Below are 658 nucleotides of genomic sequence, written 5' to 3'. Positions count from 1 at the left end.
GAGCCAGAAGGGGGGGCTGGCCATGACTCTGGTCTCTCAGGCCCTGCCCCGCTGGGTGAGCGAGCACAGGAAATGGTGGGTCACTAGCCCAGAGGAGTGGACACTGGGCGGATGGTCGCTGCTGCCCAGGCAGGTGCGGTCTCCTCAGTGTGTGGTGCAGCCGCGGGGCCCACCGGGGCCTGGGCTGGGAGGGTGAGAAGCTGGGAGGGGCTGAGGGCAGCCCCCCTGACAGAGAAACGGGGAGCCTGGTGCGGCCACCGGGCAGGACCGGGAAGCCTGGGGCGGAGAGGCCAGAGGTCAGCGCCCGGCGGGCAGGCAGGGCCCTGAGGACCCTCATCCTGCGGCAGGAGGGCTGCTGAGGAGGCAGGAAAGAGGGGAGTTGCGACGAGATCCACGTTTTGAAGACAGTGCCTCGCGGAGTGAGGTGGGGCAGGCAGGACCCTGCAGGCCGTCGGGGGTGTCAGGGCTTCTGGGACAGGTGGCAGGATGAGGCCCTGTGACCTGCCCCAGCAAAGCCAGCAGCTCTGGTGAAAACTCTTTAAGAGCCACACCTTTGAGCCTCCAAGGACCGCCTCCGGGCACAAGTGGAGAAACACCGAGAAAACCCACCGTCGCTGTCAGAACAAGGACAGTCCTGCACGCACGCGCCTGCCCCCGA

This window comes from Myotis brandtii, unplaced genomic scaffold (assembly GCF_000412655.1).
Source record: "Myotis brandtii unplaced genomic scaffold, ASM41265v1 scaffold1077, whole genome shotgun sequence".
Classification (NCBI taxonomy): domain Eukaryota; kingdom Metazoa; phylum Chordata; class Mammalia; order Chiroptera; family Vespertilionidae; genus Myotis; species Myotis brandtii.
Note: the sequence above shows the minus strand (reverse complement) of the source record.